This window comes from Pelecanus crispus, chromosome 3 (assembly GCF_030463565.1).
Source record: "Pelecanus crispus isolate bPelCri1 chromosome 3, bPelCri1.pri, whole genome shotgun sequence".
Taxonomy (NCBI): Eukaryota; Metazoa; Chordata; class Aves; order Pelecaniformes; family Pelecanidae; genus Pelecanus; species Pelecanus crispus.
The window spans coordinates 65,533,254-65,539,192 of record NC_134645.1 but is presented as its reverse complement, the minus strand read 5'-3'; the positions used below and the strand labels follow the sequence as shown (position 1 = coordinate 65,539,192).

The 5,939-nt window shown below is 43.4% G+C and overlaps 1 non-coding gene across 1 annotated transcript; it reads right to left on the bottom strand.

The window, feature by feature from the left end:
• Positions 1–288: 288 nt before the first annotated feature.
• Positions 289–429, bottom strand: LOC142593366 (U4 spliceosomal RNA). The gene has a single exon (XR_012830975.1). It is a non-coding gene; the product is annotated as a U4 spliceosomal RNA (small nuclear RNA).
• Between the last annotated feature and the right edge of the window lie 5,510 nt (positions 430–5,939).

The following is a 5,939-nucleotide window of genomic DNA, read 5'->3' as shown; positions in this document are numbered from 1 at the left end:
AAAATCTGTGGTCAGCTGGCCTACTGGTTTAAATCACCAACAGTTTTGGCACATACTCCTAGGTAAACTAGACTGTGCTGCCAGAAACTGAGTTGCTCTGTTTCTGACCTGGGTAGGTTCACCCCTCCTTAGGCAACCTGCTGACCTGAGTGCTCTGGGATCATCAGGCTGATGCCAAACGTGATGTGGAATCCTGGCTGGCCAAGCACACTGCAGCCCCAGGCTCGGGGACACCCACCCACCTCCTGAGCTACTGGGATGACAGGCATGGTCCACCACACCCAGCTTTCTCCTTAGAGGCGGTCAAAAATTGCCAGTGCTGACTGTATTTCTAGTCATGAGGGAACGATACTGGGAACAGTTTTCAGTGAGCAAATACCATGCCTTGGACTGACCTTGCTGGTGAAGACACTACCGCTGCGTGAACACACAGCTCGTTCTGCTACCTCTGTGAAAGAGATGAGGTGAGATTTAGAGGTGTGACCTCATGTGTTACTGCCGAGAGTGTGAATCAGAGCCCCAGGCCCATTGGTGGCATCTGTCCATTGCAAAGAAGCAGTTCTTCCTCATCCCAGTTCTGCAATTCTTTAATAATAAAGTGTCCTCTCAGAGACAAAATGAAAATGTGAGATAGACCAAAGTTTTAAAAATGAAGCCGTGTTACTGGCTTTTGTGTGCATAGGGACAGAACTAACTGGCTGCTACTTTGGTCTGTTTGGAAATCTCTGTCCTATTACTGCTTTCATTCCTTCAGCAGGTTGCAAACAGAGCTGTTTTGGTTTAAAAAGATTCCTCATATACATGCTAAAATGTGCTTATTTCATTTTTTAAAAGTGCCTGTAAAGTAGCTTGGAAATAATTGTTTCTGATGTTTAATTAGGTAGTGTTTGAAAAGCACTTTGAAAATGAAAAATGGAGTAGAAGTGCTAAATATTCTTGCCTAAGGTTGATTAATTATGGACAGTAAATCTTACATTAGTCCATTCGATAAATGTGAGTGAGTAGACTGCACAATCTATTAAAGGAAATCCAGGCATATACATTTTTCCCTCTGCATATGGATCTGGGGCTGATAATCTGCAGGTTGGAGTACTGTGTCTGCTTCATAGCTTCTCATCCACCTCTTTATTCAATGCTATTGAAGACTTTAGCAGAGAATTCAGAATCTGACTTTTCAGACCTAGCAGAGGGGCGATCAGGGGCATAGGAACCCGCTGGGCTTCTTCAGAAGTTCCTGCTTTCAACTTCACAGGAAGTTGCTAGACAGTGAGGCTACATCTGTATTAGTAAATCAAACATGTCCAGCTCTCTGCCACTGAAGTCACTTGGCACTGAACTGCCCTCATCCACACAATTAAACACTTTTACCCTGTGAGAGTGAGGTAGTTGCAGCCAGGTGCTCTGATGGGAAGGGTCCCTGGCCTGTGCTAACTCAGGAGGTCTTTCTGGAGATTGCTTGGGTGAGTGCAAGTCACCCAGGGTCAAAACCATTCTAGAAATTTAACAGTGGAGATGACCGAGGTTCAGTGCCTACGCCTGCCCAGCCCTGTTTATTATATTATTATTATTATACTGGTACAGATGTAGCCTGAGGGACTGTAGCCTCTGCCTACAGTACTTACCTCTGTTGTCTTCAGGGCATCTTCCACTGATGGAGGGGCACAAAGCTGCTTTTCTACAGGCCAGATAATGTCATATGATACATGTATCTTGCTGACCTTGCCGAGCTGTGGCTGTTTTGGGGCAGCAATAGTAATATCTGGTCTTAAAGGGCTGATGAAATTAACCACCCAGCTTCACCTGCACTGCAGAATAGATGATAGATTGCAGGACCACTTGGTGTCTTTGACAGATTTTAAGTGGGGCTAATGTATAAAGAGCAAATGTTCTTATCACACCTAGACCAAATATGTGAGGTCTGTGCTAGTTCTTGCAAATATGATAAGTGCCTTGAATAAACTGACAATCACTTACCCCAGATAAAAAGTCTGCAGAAGCCTGTAGAATGAAGGCAGAAAAGGAAGGCGGAGACAAGTCCAGGGAAACTGCATGAGAGTCTGCGGAAAATACAGAGAGCATCTGTGCCTTTTTTTATACGCTGTAGTACTGTGATCTTCTAAGACTGGAGGAGTAAGTTTTCTCCTTGGAACAGGGGGATCAGATCAGTTTTTTGACATTGGCACGTTGGAGTTAGCATGAAGGACTGCTCTGAAATTGTTGCTTTAAGGTGGCATTACTTTGAGATATAGCAAAACCAGTGACTAGTCATTAACGTTGTTGACTTACAAAAAAAGAGGCAGCATATATGAAAACATCATAACTGCAGAACTGGCAATAAGGTCTCTGCTGCAGAATATAGTGGGAGAGTTGGAATGACGGCAGTTTGGTCTGAAAAGAAAATACAGAAGCCTTGATTTTCCATTCCAGTTGACAGATCATAAAATATTAAATTCCAATCTGTTTGGAAAAGATTGTCACGTGTTCCTGAAAATGACTCCTGACTGCAGAGCTTCAAAGAGATAAAGTCTTTGGCAAAAGCTCTGGTTCTTTTAGCTTCGGTGAACAAGCTACAGTGAAAAAGGTACTGATGGTCAGATCTAGGCATAAGGGAGTTAAGGCAAAAAGTAGGGCCTTAGGCATAGCCTTTGCAGCCCCCCAGAATTTCCTTTCCTTTGCATCTATTCTCCAGGCCCAGACTGGTGGAGTGACCTCTGAGAGGGGTCTGTGAGCCTAAGTGTGGTGCCCGGTCTGCAAATACAGGGGAAAATCTTAGATTGTGAAGGCGCTGCTGGAAAGAGGGAGCTGTTAGATTGGCTCGGGTGTCCTGCTGAAAAGGTGCATGCTTGCTTTTCTTCTCTTATGCCTGTCCTCTCACATCACTTTCCCACGCCAAAACATTCCTGTTAATGCTTGGGCAGCAGCGTGATGCTTTTTGACAAGAAAATTCAGCAAGAAGGTTCTGCAGAGCTCTTCAAAACATCTCTGAGAAGATGGTGAGCTGGTTTAGAAGGAGCTGCTTCAATAGCAAGTCACCTGGTGGATAAGAAGCTTGAATGCATGGTGTTCATTGAAAGGAAGCAGTGGGAAAGAGAGAGATATTCAGAAAAGAGAGGCAAGGACTGGGGAGAGAGCACAGAGACTTGGAGGGCAGGGTCTTTTTAACATTGAAAAGGAAAATCCATACAGTGTGCATCTTCCCTGTTTTTTTGACTCACAGAAACTTCTGAAATCTAGATAATTAAAGGCATGCTATTTAGCACCCCACTTTTGATTGATCCTTCTCTCAAGAATGTGTGAATGAGATGTTGAGGTGTAAACAAGAGCCATGAGACATGCATCTATGGTGAACTACACATACCCATTCTATTAGCATAATTCACTTGTGTCAGGTGCTTTATGCAGCATTTCATTTATTTTAGCAAGTTTCTCAGTTGCAAGAGCTTCAAAACACAAAATCAACAGAATGGAAATGTTTTCCTTATTTTTATATCAGGAATTCTTGAAAATATAATATGTGATGGTATCTGCTTCACAGCGCTATGCAACTCCGTTACAAGCTATCACAAGTGACCTATAAACCAGATTTATTTGACACTAAATTCAAGCTGAAAACAACTTCCCAGAACCCTAGAAAAGGCAGTGAAACTCTATATACTTGCTCCAAGAAGGCATGCACACACATTCAAATATGCATCCTTTTATGCACAGTTATCATCATGTATCATTCTTGCTGACCATCTGTTTGCTTACTGTGAGCTCTGCGATGATTCAGTTGCTATGCCTTTGGGGAAAACACTGGGCAAGACCTGCATGTAAATGTCCAAGGACACATTTGGGGATACACTAATTGCTGTGGGCTGGGACCTGACATGTTATGCCTGGCTCCATCTACCCCATCAGCCCTCCTGGTTGGGCAGTCAAGGTGGCTCAGAGATCCAGCACCAAAGCTGGAGCAGTGGACCACCTTATAGCAAGGAAGGGTGTGAAGTGTAGGCAATACAAACTCTTAACTGAGTTTAGGTTGTCTGTGGGAGCTGGGTGGGGTTCAGGAACACAGAGAAAGCAGCTGGCTTTTGGTACCACTTAGCTCAGACAAAAGCAGATATAATTTCTGTATCTTTGTGGGACAATGCAGAGAATAAACCAGAAGCATACAAACAACAGGAGCTGTAGCCATTTTTATTTAGGTGGGAATCATCAATGGGAAAAATAGAACACCCTTAAAAAGTGAGGGAGATACTGAATCCAAATTGCATAATAAATATAAGAACCCTGCCTTCACATACGTCCCTGGTGAACTCTGGCTTTTAGAGTTGGAGCTTGATCTAAAGCAGATTTACCTGTGCACAAAGGAAGTTCTGTAACAAGTGCAATATTACATTAACAGTGCATCTCTACTTATTCACAGGTAGCACAGTTATGCATTTCAGATAGGTCTGAAAAGCCCCTACAGCTGGAAGTCATGAAGCTTTTCATTTATATTTCCTCAAATCCATGTTTTGCACAACATTTTCTGTATCCTTCTGTCCTGGTTTAGGAACTTTCAGAAATGTCGTCCTGAGTTGGGAGCTGAAACCCTCTACTTTCCACAGATGTTCTGTTACCAAGCATGTTAAAATTGGGGCTGCTTGTAAGAAAATTCCCTACCCTTCTCTGCTCTGCAAATGCCTGGCATATGCAGACCCCATAGTTGTGTGCAGTCGCATGCAAGATTGGGGCCTAGAGGTTTTTTCTGTCAAGTCAATTCACAGTTGCAGGCAACTGAGATTTGATATTTTCATTAGGGCTTTTCCTTATTTTTCTCTTTCCAAGTTGGTGATGAAGGAAGCTCTCAGATCCGCCCTTGTATTTTTGTCCCAATGAAGTAGAGCTTCCTATGGCATTTTCTTTGCTCCAGAACTATTCATCACTAGCACTGTGTTGATAATGTGATGACAGGTGTTGCCAAAACTTTCCTGTTCACCCTAAATCTGTTTTTCTTGGTACGAAAATAAAGATACAAAGCTCAGCAGAGAGAGAGCACTCCGTGGTATGAGAGCTCAAGGTGACTGGGACGGAGTAATTATCTAAGGACAAACCCCGGTGCGGACAGGCGGCATTTTCCAGATTCCAGAGGGTAAGAGGAGGAGAGGGGTGTGAGGCTAAAGGGGGTGGACTGGGTGGGATGTGTCTGCTGGGGGCTGGGGAGAGAGACAGTGCTCCTCTTTTAAAGGAAAATGAGCAGCCAGCAGAAACTAGATGCGTCTCACCATGGGGTGAGGGTGGAGAACCCACCAACTGCTGAGACAGTCAATAGGCAGATTATTCATCACACATTGCTAGGAGATTAACTGAGCAAACGTTCTGACAAAACTGATTAAAGCCTTCATCCTGTATGGGGGAACAAAGAGACACCAAGTTATTACACCCCAGCCAAATGCCAGATGATGATTACATGGTAGTGGAAACACAAAGTATGGAGTGTTGTTCCCCCCTCCCCCAGACTGGGATGACTCTCCCTCTCTTTATCACTAGAGTCATCACAAGTTAAAGTTTGTAAATACAGCTACCTACTGAATGTTTCAAAAGCCAGATTGCTGTGATGTAATAAAGGACACTCCTCCCTTAGTTTGCTTCTCTTAAAATGTTATCTCAGAGTGTTATCATGTCTAGAGTCATCTCTCTTCTGAAGTGCATTCTTTCCCACTACTATCACCACTGTTTACAATTGCAGATACTTAAAATGAGCAAAATACTTGACTTCCCATTATAGTAAAGTTTGGATGGCACTCCCTGAGCCACGTGTGAACTCTGAATGTGAGTGCTTCCAGTATCAGTGTTTGCTCAGTTGCTAGCACTGGTAAAGGGGAAATGGACACGATTTTTTACTGTGTTCACTAATTGCCACACTTTCTAGACTTGTCACCTCCTAAAACAAGAGAAGTAATATCAATAAAACT